Raw genomic sequence first — 15,501 nt, forward strand, 5'->3', positions numbered from 1 at the left:
ACCAACAAGAGGCCCTCAACCTGTAGGTACCGTCTGGCAACTGACAGCTCTGTGGCCAAACAATTGGCTTGACTTGTTATTGCGGAAGCCAGATAGACAGGAGTCGCATCAACTCGCTTCAATATTAGATCCCCCGGTATGCAAATCGTTGATCAAAGACGACATCTCTGACGGATGGAAACTGGCTAACTGTTCGCGGGAGACAGCCATTGTCTGAACATGAAATGTCATTTCACAGAATAGTGTAATGCATGTGAAGAGCAGTGCCTGTCAGTAAAAGACTGTTTCGACCTTTCATGTGTTCTGGGATGACATCAACAACTAGCTCATCAGCAAATAAAACCTGGTAGACGGGCAGTTACAACAGCCACGTTGGAGAATTTTCATCCGGGACTACTTTCGTAAAGGAATATTTGCAAATTGCTCATAAAATTGCTTTTGGTGCATGATTGCATTTTAATTGCTTGGAAAGGATTAAATTATGCTGTGTCCTTGCATAGGATGCAGTTTACTACTATGATCATCAAACAGGGTACGAATTATTAATCAATTTGTTTACAACATCAAAGTTTATGTGCACATCAAAGTGGCCGCCGATGCTTTGTCACTCTTTTAAAGAGACAGTCAAAGAATTAAGAATTAAGAATTAAATCAACTTGTGGAATATTTTGTTTTAAATAGAATGGTTCGTCGTTAAAGTTTCATAACAGCTGTGATTGATTCCTTCCTAAATCCGCCTGTGGATTCTGCTATCATCCATTTTCCGTCCGCGAATTAATCACAAAGATAGAATGCAACACACGAGACCGTCGCGGTTCTTGTAATATTAACACACGCACTATAAATGGGGGGGGGGGGGCGTAGGGGTGTGTGGGGTGACCGTCCCTTCCTTGTGGGTTGAGAGTACAGTCAAGACGGAATGGAAGAACACGGGCTGGTTTCCGAGGAAAACAACTTTAAAAATAATCGCCAGATTCTGTTGCGCGCCCACACGTACAGCAGCTTTCCCCGTAATATTCGCCCGTCACGGTTAGGTCTGTTTTAAATTTTCATTAAGATATCTGATGACAAAGAGGATATTCTAGAAAATACTTTAGAAGACAAAAAGGCCATGCGCTGATGGGAAAGGAGGGGTTGCCTGTTTTGCCATTTTGAGTAAAATTGACACATTATGCTTTTGTGATACATATACCCTTTTGAGCGTTTTGAGCTGCAGATCTAAAATAAGCCGGCAAAGTAAACCAATTAGCTTCAATTGATTTACACAATATTGGAATCAAATCAAGCTAAGTGTATTAATCAACAAACCATTAGGCAATAACCTATCAGTCTCCGAGCAAAGTGTTTTCTACTCGGTTATATTCTGGTGACAAATGGCCATAAAAGAATTAGTACGAGACTCGTCGTTTTATCTAATTTCACGAGTCCGGACGCCCTTCTATACATGAAGGAGTATGTGTATATCGAATATTTATGTACGAATTTCGATAAACTAACTCATCATTATTTTTGTTATACAACACCTGAAAACGAAAATGCTCATATTCGCAAGTAATGACATCAACAAAAATGATATTGAAATAATTTGTATATTACCGCCTCAAATTAAATTATCAGCGGCACTTTACATGTTGATGTATAAAAACAGACCAATTTACCTAAAGCATTAACAATTTCAAAACGGTTTGTGTTTAAAAAGATTTCAAAAGTCCTGTTGAAACTATCCCCCTTCTCTCAATGGAAAACTTGATGATCACACGTCCCTGATTATCACAAGGCCAGGGGATGAGCGCTGCTGTATAACGTCTACGGTCAGCAATTTCCTGCCATGATAGTGACCGGAAGTTGAGAATGGCTGAGTAGTCCGCATGTTTCGCAGCATAGAAACACATTTCGGTCATATGAGTATTGTTTGTTATTATTGCATAAAATTAAGCAGGAAGTATCCTGTAACTAAGGTCATTGACGATGACAGGCCAGGAAGGTGAAGGGATGACTCAAAGTGCAACTGGCAAGCAATATCATCCATGATCGAACACTACTGTGTTCACACCGTACGGCATCCCGCAATGCATCGCATTGCACATGAGCAGTACATGACGTTTTTTTGCCCTTTTATACGAAGCAATCGGTGGTATTTATAAATGTTGACGGCTGGTTATCCATCCATTTGCGAGGTCCCAAGATCTACAAGGAGACGGTTGGTCACCTATCCGTTACTGGGGTCGCAATGGCAAGTCAGGAAGGTGATGGCTGGGTATACATCCGTTAAGTCAGGAATGATAGGGTTGGTTATATCAATAACAAGTCTGAAAGGAGACGGCCATATTCTTAAAACGCCGGTGCAAAATGTTCAATAATGATCGCGAGCTTCCTTGTTTTGTAGCCATTCTGCCAAGTAGCCTGCATTGTACCGCTCACTACACTAAGTTATCTTGTGATCAATAGTACTTGACATGCTATCACAACCTCTCCATTTATATCCTAGCCTACTCGACAATTGTGACATGCTTCCATCAATCTTTATAAGCCTTATCAGCCATCTCTTCACAATACCTCTAACGCTCGAAAAAAAACTCCGTTTAAGACAGTTCACCAAAACGACACCATACACGTCGTATCAGCTAAAGAGTATTGATTTCAAGTATTAAGACAACTGCATTTCGAACACCTGTTGAGTCTGACACTTTCTTCCTGATCTGCTGGTGGTACATGTATTTGACGTGAAATGGTAACAAGGCCCCGCAGATATTGGCTTCTTTGCCTGAGCACGTGCCCCTAGTAGTATGAGGGACATTTGGAGTCCAATTTGGATCATCCATGCTGTTTAAGGTGATGTGATATTGAGGTGTGCAATAAATACCTGCACACAAATTAACACGAACAACCAAGGTCACCCCAGTCGAAATAATGAAGTGCTTTTTAATGATTTCCTTGCTTCCGCCTGTTCACGGCGAATAATGCACCATTAGTTTAGGAAAGACACCCATCTAGTCTTGTGTTGTCAGTGTGCAATATGCTCAAACCGAAAATATAGCTGCGCATTATCTGGTAAAGTCATTTTGAAATGATTGAGCAATCGAGCATTCATCAAAGTACGACTTCCCCATCACTTACGGTTATAACTCTATGACATTGCCATCAGGTTCAGCCGGTTAAACACTGTGCGTGGGTCAGAGAGATGGATTGCTGGGGGCTCTTCATAGGCAACATCATCATTATTACAAAATCTGATATAAATACTCGTGCTACTCACCGCTACCCAGATTTGAGTTATGAGACTCTCGTCGTCACTTTCATTCTCTAGTCCCAGGCTGGGCGCTAGGCGAGCAGTGTGGGTAACTAGACGGGGGAAACCAAGCAGCCACATCGGAAAGAGCTGCACGAGGCGGACGCCTGAACTAGCGTGGTTCGAACATTTGACCTCCCTTTCACGAGGCGGATGCCTGAACCACAACGCTATTGGGATGACAAATTGACCATAAATATTTTGACATTGCTCAGCTTTCAGACAACATGTACATGTATATGCAGAGGCGACGGAGGGAATGCGCCTGGGAGTTTAGAATATCGGTATCAGTGTACCGTATTATATTCTTCTTCTGTGGAATCCCAACAAATGTATGTTTCACCTTAGTTATTTTGGTCTGCTAGAAGGCTTGGTACGGTAAGGTTTATCTCTCGAAGATCAAGGTTTACCTCAAAGACGGACTCGGTATTCCCGATACCCATCCTTCATTCCGCTTCAAGAGAAGCTTTGGCTGCAAAATCTACATGTATACATACATGTATTACCATCAAGCCTGTAACCGGTAACCATACGTTATCTCTTTCCGCGCTCAACCTTTTGATGTTTAGAAATAGCCTGGCGACATTGTTCGTTATCGACTTTTCCTTTTAAAGGTCCATATACGCGCGTCAACGGGAGACAATCGAAAATATATGGGAGCTGTGGTTTAGAGTTTTACAAAGGCGGGGGAAACTTTGAAAACAAAAAAAGTTAGTAGGTTCTAGCCTGGCCACACTGACTTTTTCAGATGATACAAAGAGAACAAAACAATTGGCGAAAAAAGGTAGCCGCCGTAGCAAATGCCCCGTGTGAGGATCGAACTCACGACCTTCAGATTATGAGACTGACGCGCTGCTCATGCTCTGAAGAAAAAGCTTAAATACATAAACCCTTACACTCGCAACAAAAAAAAGGATCTCACGAAACGAACCAATGAGTGATTGTTCACCAGTATTTTGCGCGTCAATGGCTTTTTGCAGATAGAAGTTTGCCCTGTCAAAATATGGTTACCCAGTTGGCAACTCAGCCGCGAAATTAAATAATGCATTGATGAGTAAAAAGTAATTAGCTGTCTGTGAACCGAAATACCTTCAAAACGCATGAGACACAAAAAACACAACTGACCGCACAGATCGGTAAGCATGGATGCAGGATGAGGGATTCATGTCATACGCGTGACAGAGACCCGATGAGTTTGTTCCTGGTTCACCTCCTTACGCCATCAAAGAGGTCGATGATCGTTTAAAAAAAATGTCTCCAAGTCGGGCAAAATCTTTTGAACCTTTTTGCTAGAACAGTGTCGCAAACTTTCAAAGTTATGGACACCGTAAGGGGGGGGGGTGCTTAATCCACCCCTAAAGCAGACCAGCTGAGTAGATTGCATTTCCTTTATTCATCTAATAAGAAAATAACAACGATTGAGATAAAATACGCCTTGGCACATGTCACAACCGGTAGGCGTAGCCAAAGCTACATGTCTTCATATTTCATCAACTTAACAACCAACGGCATCTCAGCAGACTTGCGGAGTAGTTTTCATGTGAATTCCTTTATCCATTTAAAGCAAGAAAATATCAAAGAGTGAGATGAAATACGCATTGGCATATGTCACATCCGGAAGGCGTCTCCATGACCCTAAAAGCAATTCTTTATACTTCTTTATAACTTCTCAACATACGCTGTCACATTACAAGCAAAATGTTTCTGCATTGTCTCTTTCAGGATTCAGCGACGAATGGAATATTCCGTTCCATCCCCTGACGCCTCCAGTGAAACAACGAATCAATAGTGAGCGCAGTTGATGCAGCGACGGGCAAGGACAGGCAAGTGACATAAGGTAATGGCGTTAAATTGATACTGCCCATGGCAATCGTCAGGCGAACAGTTACTATAACTGTTAGATACTTATACCGCTTTGGAGTACTAATTGGTCAGACTCGTGTTACGGACTAAGTAATTGTCATTGGTTGCTGTTAAGTATTTCGGGATCCACAGTTTGGCAAAGAGATATCTTCAGTTGGGTCTTCCCCGAATGGAATACTAAAGATTAAAGATAAAGACATCAGTTTTGTCAGGAGTATTTCACATCTATATCGAAAGGACTGTTTCTCATGGATAACTGAGGTGTCTCTTATTTATTGGTTTACAAGGTAGGTCTTTGCCACTTTCTTTGTCGCCAATTATTTTCTTAAGAAGGTACTGTCTTTCTCGCAGAATATGCTTATTTTGGTTAAAGATTGTATCAACACATATTAATCGGTACATTTTTGACGTTTTTCGCGATAACAAGATGCATTAGCAACGAAACAATCAGTGCCATATGTACCAGTGATATTCGTAATAAAATTGACTAGGACGATGTCTTAGTTATCCATGTGTTTTATGACGACAATGCCAGACCCACAGTCGATAAGCTAAAACTATTTGCTTGTACATTTACGCTGTTCGGATATCGTCGTCTCACCCTCCCCATGCAATGGTGACAAAGTTAATCTATTTTTCGTCGAAAGATTAGTACAGTTTTAACGTTCACTTACCGTAAGCTACACGTATTGCTAATTTTGCCACATAAGGGTAACCTTGCCACACGTTAAGGTATCTCCTAAACTACTTTCACTGGGTATTATTAAGAGAATCACAATGTAACAAACCTCATTTCATCGAATGGAAGTACTTTTTGATAATACAATGTACTCTCGTTGTTGATATATTGAGGGGTGGCAAAGATAGCATCTTTACGAGCTTGTAATTTAGAGCTTTTTATCAATAAGGGTTACAAGTACATTGTAGATGCAACTGAGTCTAAGCCGGAATTGCGGATGTAATCCGTAAATTGGGGATGGGTTAGAAAAGGTCATATCTGATAGCTCGGAGATATAGTGGGACGCTTGGATGAACGATGTTATTCATTTCCATCATCTCCGGTAAAATTAAGCTAAAAATAGACGCCACTGTCATGTATCTAGCGGGCTTTATAAACTGTTAGGCCCAAAAACGTATTCGGTAAAGACATTTTTTAAATCGAATGAATTTTACAGTGGTTTACGCTTAGATCTTGCGCCAGAAATCGATTCGATAAATGTTTGATAAAGTTATTTCAAAATATCAAAGTCTCATGTAAGAGTGGAATTAGACAAAGGTATGGATCACATATACTGTATTTGGTGCAACCTAAAGTGTTTTGATCAATACCTGTTGTAGGCGACTCATTGTTGGCTATCAAGTTGTTATATGAATGTTTATTTTTGTTCATGACACACGTGATCGTAAAAATAATACGCCGATCCCAATATACTCACTTGACAGATTACAGTATCAGCCCTCAAGTTATGGCCGATTTGGATTGTCCAATAGTTATCAGTTTTTTCATGATCTCTTCACAAGTACGAATTCCCACATGTTTGGTAATAATTGGTTCATATTCCCCATTCAAATATTAAAGAGTTTATTCATGTAGACTCAATCATGGGGTGGAATTTGAGGTGGTTAGTGAGGGGTGGTGGCGCTGAGAAACAGAACAATGTCATTCATTAATCTCCATATGCTGTACACATTGACATGGCAATGATATGCTATTACATGTCATGTCATGCCATCTCATTCATAAACACGTACATATACAGTACCTTGCCCTCGCCTTCTGGCAAATCTCTTGACTAATCGTAACCATTTCCGCAAGTGACAGCATCATATTCCGACTTGCAATCTTTCGATCTGGTGCACGGGAGATTAAATGTCAGATGAATGATAATAATAGTATTGGTATGAAAAACACAGCCCAAGGTCCATCTATTCGGTTATAAGAGAATAACTGACTGGGAGCAGTGCAGGTGGTTACACGAACATGCTGACGAGTATTTCTAAGGACCCCAGGCCCTAGGTCACCGATTGATGTCGTGATAGAAGAATATTTTCCTCGGTTTCCCCTCGATTTCTCTTTTGATTGGCAGACAGGCCAGGGAGCAGGTTGCAGGGAGATGAGCATGGCGTTTCTCCACATCGTTTTCATTCTTGTCAACAAGAAGCGATGAAGCGAGACCACATCAGAGAGATTTATGTCTCTTCCATTGGGCGAAATCTTTGACATACATTTGTACATGTACTCTACCCTCGTCACACGGCCTTAAAATTGTCAATACTATAAGATATTAACGAGATATCACACTAATACTGGTATGACCCTCTGTGCCAGTGCTTTCACTGCCAATGCACTGGATATTAGTGCCCTCAGTGGCAGCCATCACTGTGGTCTGAGCCCTCTTCGTCCTCAACAGCCAATTTTCATCTTGGCAAGCATCAAAAGCGTGTAACTATTGGCTGCTGAGGGACGGCTGAATTCTTGTTGTCACAATATATATACAGGTACATTGCATAGGTGGGTATTTTGGAAGGGCATACTTTCCCATGACAAACAGTGTTCCCAGAGAGGTAAAAGTTGTTTTTCCGATGTTCTAGCTTGCTTTGAGGTACCTGGATGACATTTATCTCGCACGCCTTTTCTAAGGAAGGGACATTTTTATCACTGTATCTGATGTCTTTGTCACTTGCGAATCAAGTTACAAAAACATCACGACATTATTGTTTGAGTGACGCAAAGCGTAACATATCTGTCCTGGTGGCACAACAATATTTCCGGACTGAAGTCTTAGGTATACGTAGTACAGTAAAAGAAGCCAATGCTATACAGAACTACTACCAGAAGTAAAGCTGTGGAAAGAAAGCAATACATGTACTTCATTACGCAGGATCGTTCTGAATCCCATGGAGCGTTAATCATCTTTGAATCCTTCCTCATTAAGTCCCCGGGAGACACTTTCATCTGATTCATATGCGAAAAGTACATGAACCACTGATGGTGGTTCCTTTCCTACCTCTGCCTACAGATTTTCGTAACTGGTGGAGTCCAGTGTGTCCTTTAGGCTGTTTAGTGGAGACTTGGACTTGGTTTTGAGGTTGGCGAAAGCTATCATTCCATCAGCCTCGTCCCTCAATTCAGCTGGCTTGAGGAGCGTTACTGATATACAATAGATCATTCTGGTTTTGGCTTAGTGTATGGTTTGCTTCCTTCCTTCGCCACCTGATCTGCCCGTCGTTTCCTGGTACTCCTACGTGAGCTAGACAAGTCGGTGGACTACTCGCCGACTTAAAACAATGATGTGTAGAATAAGTGGATGGTGACATCACCCAACCTTCACCGAAAAAAGTGCATCGCGACTTCAGTGAAAATATGCATATCAGGATATTGATCTGTGAAGTGATTGAAATCGATCGGATAAATCAAATTGGATAAGCATTAATTTGTTTTCATTTGCAACAATGACATTCAACAACCGAAACTCAGTTGATCACTTGATTCATTTGACGTGATTTGCTTTGAATCGAGTGAATGTCAGCCGGGATCATTTTCTAACTCATTCACGCTTTACATTTCAAATTTCTAGACACTAAAGACGCACCTGTATCACTTACTCGAGACACTTCTACTTATTTAAACGTCAAGTTACTGCTCTGACCTGCTCGTGCTATCATTCTGATGGCATATTCGATATCATAGCCGAGCCTGCAACCCGAGTAATCGAGCGTTGAACTCTTTAATTTGTAAGGGAGTATATCGTAGACTATTCATTAAGGGCTCTTTGAGAATACGCTTCTAATCAACATTGCCGTCACCACCCTGAACGAGACTTTTGATCCGGTGCTCGAGTTTAATTAAGAGTTAGTTGAACCCGAGATAGTCGAATTTTAATCATGATTACCTGGCTATGTTGAGCGATTACAGTCCGAGCATTCTGTCTCTCGTTTGCAGGCTTTCACTGACATCGTTCCTCTAAACATGTTTAAATATTTGTGTCACCAACATAACCTATAGGATGATATTTGTCTTTAGCATAAAATTACGTAATGTTAAAATTATGTAATGTTTAAATCCAGTAATTAGAAAAACTCTTTATTGCGAATGCACATCTTAGTACATATCAGTGTTAAGATTAGTTCATCAACTGGAGTGCAAAACATTATGTAATGTTTATAGCCAGATGAAAGCTCAAAGAGACATTACCTGTACCGGCTACCACTTATCAACACGTTTAAAGTTTATCCAGCACAAGGATTTTGACCGGATTGTTCAAATTCCCAGTTTTAGACGGATTTCTTGATCACATGTTGTGTCCTTTGGCAATCTTGGCAATGGTCAAGTCCTTACATTGTTCTCGGCTAGATATTCGGAAAAATCCATGTAATTTAAGATGGGAATGCATTTATGTACCAAAGCTTCGTTGATGCTCTGAAAGAGCATTAACACAAGCGGTTTCAATTTTTATGTTTACAGCCATCTCCTCTATCACACTGTTATATGAACGAGTCAGCAGTTGATTTTTTTATCTGTCGGTTTTCTGAATCGCATTGTATGCGTCATCACTGGCAGCCACGGTCCCCGATGTGAGAAATGTTATGAGATTTGAAATACTGTCATCAAAATCAAGCTACAATATCACGCTGAACTCACGTGACGAGTCTGCCAGCAATTGGGGCGCAGAGATAAATCAACATAATATTGCAGTTCACAACAACCCGGGCAATGAATATATCACCGATAGATCTTTTTTTGTCTGGATACTGGATTTTTTTAATCGTATACACTCAGCTGCAGTTGTATTTATCCGGTTGTACTAAGGTAAAAATTGCATATGTCCATGTTTGCTATCCACCAGCTTTTTCAGATGGTAATTGAGTTGAATACAGAGTTGTAATTGTAGACATCGATGAACAGGCTGTTCAAGAGGTACTGGATCCATAACAATGTAGCATATTAATCAACACTGCATAATGGACAACAAAAACGTAACCGTTGGCAATGAATATCGCCGATAGATATCTTCCTTATCAGGAAAATGAGATATTTTTCATAGACGTAGTATCGATCCATAAAGGCACCTGCAACCGTACATTTTATGGATAGGTAGCCACAGAGGTGTGATGGAAAATGGGTGTGATTGGAAGTAGAGGTTTGACAGTGCTACAAAACATGTAATGTACATGTATATTATCGAGATCATTGATATCGAGTATTTGTACATGTATATTTTTTACTTAACAAGTTCATGTACATGTATGTATGCAGAAAATTTCGCCTTCGTTTAATTTTCGCGCATTTTCGCGAAACTATTTGAAAAAATAAGATTACGAAATTTCCGGCAGTTTTTCCAATAGAATTTACATGCAATTTTTATTTTCGCGAATTGAGATTTTTCGCGCGATCCGCGAAAATAAAACGGCCAAGAAAATTGGGGAACTTAAGTACGGTAGTCAATATCAATGTCAACCAGAACTGCGTCAAATAATTGTTCATTACATGTCTGTATACAATCTCAACGTCAGGCATACGAACGTGCAATTAATTATCCAGTCTTTAAATTCTCTAAAATTTTTAATTTCTCTCTAATTGCCTCAGTTAACATTGACTATTAAGCTTGGCTTTCTAGTATACAAGCACGTTAATCATGTAATCGCATGACAGTGTCGATCAGCTACATGACCTATCTTATGCTTGATAACGTTCACATTTTCCTGATCATTTTACGCGATCGTAACTCCGGGAGATCTGATGTGTTATCTTAACATACGTTGACGATCTTTCCTGTGGTTCCGGCTCGGATAATGCAAACTTCCCGCGCAAAGACAACTGGAGGTATGGAAACATACAACGAGTAAGTTCTGTCATGTCTGTCACGCGACGCACCCGGGCTGAATACATTGCCTCTGGTTACGATGGTATGGGATCAAACATTGGAAACCCATGGAGGATATGGGCCGATATCGAATGATTTAAACGTAGGAGAGACAGCGTTTCACACTCATCGCCTATTCTGATATTGTCTGAATTCTTGTGGTTTTAACCTTTGCGAGTGATGCGAATTGGTACAGCTTTTCATCAGTCGCAGCTGTCAATGCTCATCATTATTCTAGTATTGTTAACATTCTTGTGATTTTAACCTTTTGCAATCGATTGCTGCACTTTCGTAAATTTAGTCACATAACAGGTTTTCATAAAGTCCAGATCTACTGCACTTATAACCGGTTGCAAACAGTTACTCAGTACAGTGGAATACGCCATGTAGATGGTACATGTATATATATTGTGCATGTACATGGGTACTCACTGTTGGCATAGACTCCACACCAAAACTAAACTGTCAGTCGAGATCACTGCAGCTATCGCCCATTCTTTTCAATAAAACATTTAGAAAAATACAGCGATCCACGGAAATATCTTTTTATGGTAACACCATATCCGTCAATATATCCGATTTTTACTATAGATCCGCCCGCAAACATACTGAAGAAAATCGCAAATAGCAAATAAATAGCAAAGTTTTTCGATTTTATCATGACGTTTTCAATGACATTTACAATATAATGCAATGGATTATTTACAAAAGGGAAAGCGAAAATCTAACTGTCAACAAGCTCTGCTTGAATCGCAGTGACATTGCGTGGTTACATGTATCAACTTTAACTAAATGCTGTAACCTGTCCTCAGTCTTGCAGATTTGTGCTGGGAAACATACACTACGCTATACCGTATATTAGAGATGTTTCCAATGCCACCACGGCCTTATATACAGTACACGTGTCTACAACAGTGTATAGAAGAAGTTCGTATTGTCACTTAAGTCATGCATTTAGCATAGGCAAGTTGGAATAGCGTATCGGAGATACCACTGTTACTCTTCTTCTTGTTGTTAAAAGAAAACGGAACATTTTCACAGCCAACAAAAATGTTCTTTTGTCGATTAATTACTTGGCAGGACGAAGAATCTCATTTCTGCATTCCAACCATTATTTCTGTACCCTGTTGTTATAAAAATAGCGAAGTGGGTGTACGATCCACATGATTTTTTTAAAAAGTAGTGCGAAACAACTGATGACTGGTCGTCATGTTCAACATACATGTACATGCGCGAGAACTGTCACTGACAGATGGAAAGTGGCTAATTGAGCGAATGTAACTTGAAGAGCCATCGACACAGTGTGTAAATAGTATTCGCCAATATTGAATATGCTAAATTGCTACTTCATCGGGAACAGAACTCTGTGCAATTGTATCAAGTTCGCATTGTTGTACACGAAGGGGGAGTGCAGTTCTTCCAAGTATCAGAAGACTGCTCTTTGTGACGTGTAAGAAAGAAGGCGGTGTTTGATGTAGCCGGTATACACTAATAGTCTTTGGCACAGTACACTGCAAAAAACATTTTATTCATTAACCTTATGCGCAGGTTGCAGCAAGTGATTTTCATCAACAATTGAAACACTCACTAATATTTTTCTACAGAAAGTATTGGATTTAACGGAGAAGTCGCGATTCCATGTTATAAAAAGTGATCATGATAAAAACCTCGTGCGCAATTCACTTGCAAGTAGGTCGGAAATGTCTTTACTTGGTGAAAACGATTTTCCGTGGGAAAAAGTGTTCATCGTTGACAGTAACGCTTACCCTCGGAGAATTTAATTAAAATTGAAATCAATAGGAGAACATTGTGAGTTTAAAATAGCATTTTGATTAAAATAGGTTTTTTTTCATGTTTCATTGTTTGATCAGGTGAGTCCGTCTTGCGTCTTCGAATTGAAGAAATGATGAAAATAAGAATTTTTATAGAACAGCTATGCCTCAGATATTTGTACTTGCTCAAACCGCCATTCAATTGGCAGCATTTAAGAATGTAACCTTTTTGATTTCAACAAAATCAAGAAATATATTTTCTTTGGTGCCATAATAAATCACGGATGGAACTAATTTTCTTTCAAGTAGTGTTCTCATCTAGAATTTAAGTGTAGGCCATGTATACTTCGTTACACCGTGACTATACACGTAAAATGTCATTTTCACCATCTTATTTTTTTAAGTGCGTTAATTTATCGCTTAATGGAGACAAAAGCAAAGTCATTAGCCCGTGCATTATACTTAATACTGCACGATAATGGGCACGAACGAAGCTCATTTCGTTATACCGTGACTGACATATCATTTTCATTATGATGCTCGATGCTTTAATGTATAGCTCAATGGAGAGAAAAGCAAAGTCATTAGTCGATACATCATACTTCATGCTGCTTAATGGGCATGAACGAAGCTCATTTTAGATGTGTGCTATTGTAACATTGCCTGTAACACGATGTCGCGTCAGAGATATTGTCATACCTGTAGAATTTGTAATGAACATGTAAACGCAATTCATTGCCGACTTCATAAGCATACAATATAATTTAAATGTAATGTGCTGTAAGCTTCGTCAAACTAACCGGCGAAATGCGAAACGCATTTCTAACGGAGGGAGGTTCTGATCTCCTCACGCGGATGTCGGTGGTAATGGTTTACGCGACTTGTGTTTCATACGTTTTTTTTACGAGGAATGGCAGAATGTATTGTTGTGAAAATCACCTCCTTCTTCAAACTCTCAAAATGTTTTCGATCTCAAGACGCTCTATTCAATTTTATTAGCTCACAGCGATACATATTATATTTCAAACCGTTTATTATATATATATAGGACTACTGCCTTTAACCGCCGGTCCAGCATTAGGGTAAAAATCAATCCATACACTAGGCTAAAGTAGTGTGGCCAATCAGCAATCCAGTTACCTTATAGATTGATGCAAGTACAGTATAGATTGGAGATTTAGTCAATACTTGATTGAAGCGAAAATAGAGTATACTGATACATTCTCCTCATGTTTTGAAATTGAATACTTCTCTTAGTATTCAGAAAATCGAAATTGACTGCTAAAATCAATTTGGTTACGGCTATTGTATATTATTAGGGTCTATATATTGGATAACTTAATCTTGTCAATGGTGGGTACAGGTAAACCTTGGATGGTTTAATCACTTCAAATGCGTTGTATCTGAACGTGTAACTATGTCTGTATTAGAGGTGATAGACCTATGCAAGAGATGGAGGAATGACTTGTCTCTTCCTCGACTGTAGTAACATCATATTGAGCCACTCAACAATTACCTGGTTTTCCACGTCTGGAGCATGTAACATGATACAGAGTACATCATAGTAATAGTAAATTGATCCACCTTTGGTTGAGGACCTGAGATGGTATTTGGTCTGGGAAAACACCAGGAACTCTCACATAGCTTATAAGACCCTGTCATATAGGTTTTTGGGAGATCTGTGTCACACTGTTTTTTTAATGTATATCTTCCTCCTGCCAGGTGGGGAACCTGCCCAATCATTATTATTTAATAGATTTCTTGAATGTGAGATGTTTCGATTTGGCTATATATCTATTCATCAGGCAATTCAAAATGTGTACAAATAGTACTCGTACAATGTAATGTTACCAAGCATGTATGGGGGAAGGCAATATTGATTATCATCGAATAGTACTCTAACAAGTCTCGTCTAATTATCTGGAGTTGTCTGGTAAATTCCATCATTTTTTTCAACACAAAGCGATTAGGAGTTAGGAGAACTCCTATTGACAAAAAGCTTTTCGAAATGTACTTACCATTTCTAGGCCTATTATTCACATGCAAGTCAGTCGTGCAAAATGAGTGTGTAATATGTAAGTGCAGAAAATAACATATGGTGTGTTACCCATGATGTTTTACTGTACAAAAAGAGAATCCCAACATGTTCAACATACATGTATCACTTATACTCGCCAGAACCATTCAATATGTTCAATATATCACTAAGATTTACAAGGACATTCAATATTTCCAGTTGAACATGCTTTAAAAATATATAAAAGCCACCATAATCCAAAGAAAACTATGCATACACAAGAACATCTATTCTAAAATACCTTGGTACCGTAAAGTCAACTTTTAAATGGAAAATGCATAAGCCTCGTTCTGAGAGTGGAGTGTTTTGGACACGCAACCAAGATGCTCTACCAAAGTTCCCTCGGGTTGCACCAAAATACCTCCAAAAACGGAAATGCGTGCATACCACTTTTACATAGGAGCGACAACACACACTTGTGTTCACCTTGCTCGAAAGTCAGAAAATGACATTGAATGCACGCATTATGTTACATAATAACCAAGGTGTGAATACAGATTGTTACAATGATTAAAAGTAAAACTGCGGCGTGGAGTGTGCTTTGTGTGAGGATCGATCTCACGGCCTTCAGTTTATGAGACTGACGCGCTACCAACTCCGCTGATGAGGCGGCTTGTCTGATACAGTCATGATACC

The 15,501-nt window shown here is 39.6% G+C and overlaps 1 long non-coding RNA gene across 2 annotated transcripts in view; it reads left to right on the forward strand.

Moving 5' to 3' along the window:
* Positions 1 to 15,501, forward strand: part of LOC135483186 (uncharacterized) — a 40,075-nt gene that overhangs the window by 11,457 nt on the left and 13,117 nt on the right. The window contains exon 2 of one of the 2 annotated variants that reach the window (XR_010446303.1): positions 5,012 to 5,439. This is a non-coding gene — a long non-coding RNA (uncharacterized LOC135483186). The remainder of the gene's footprint in view (positions 1 to 5,011; positions 5,440 to 15,501) is intronic. The other variant, XR_010446304.1, reaches the window with a different exon arrangement.

Source organism: Lineus longissimus, chromosome 2 (genome assembly GCF_910592395.1).
Source record: "Lineus longissimus chromosome 2, tnLinLong1.2, whole genome shotgun sequence".
Classification (NCBI taxonomy): Eukaryota; Metazoa; Nemertea; class Pilidiophora; order Heteronemertea; family Lineidae; genus Lineus; species Lineus longissimus.